This window comes from Eriocheir sinensis, chromosome 1, assembly GCF_024679095.1.
Source record: "Eriocheir sinensis breed Jianghai 21 chromosome 1, ASM2467909v1, whole genome shotgun sequence".
NCBI classification, from domain to species: domain Eukaryota; kingdom Metazoa; phylum Arthropoda; class Malacostraca; order Decapoda; family Varunidae; genus Eriocheir; species Eriocheir sinensis.
The window spans coordinates 29313834-29314389 of record NC_066509.1 but is presented as its reverse complement, the minus strand read 5'-3'; positions in this window follow the sequence as shown (position 1 = coordinate 29314389).

Sequence of the window (556 nt, the reverse complement as noted above, 5' to 3'; positions counted from 1 at the left end):
CACCTGGGGGGGAGAACACCTGTTGTAGTACGGGAGAAATGTGTGTTTTGTTATGTTCTTGTAATGGCTGATGAGGTGCCGGGTTTTAATTGAGGGATGAAATTATTAGAGGAATATCAGGTGCTTTTGTCTGATTCAAGACACCTGGGAAGGAAGAATACCTGGTTGTATGTACGAGGGGAGTAATTTTGTTTGAAGTGTTTGTTAGGTTATAAGGGCCTCATTATTATATGTGTCAGCAGTGTTGGCAAGACCGTGAATGTGTCTCCTCCAAGGAGACTCCTTGGTCTCCTCGGTGGCAATGATCATGTAGGCGTGGAGCGTACAAGTCATCATGATGGTGTACAGTGATACCCGCGCCGCCTCACGCAGAGGAATGGCTTACAGCGTGGAGTCTGGATAGCAATCCTTCGTTTATAGTGAAATATTCAGGCAGTAACAAGTGAGTGGTGAGGCACTGACGTAGAGGTGAGGCGCCTTGTGTTGCCAACTCTCAGAGAGGTAACGTAGGGAATGCCATGATATTTTAGTGTCATTATTTAACTAAACAATGGAA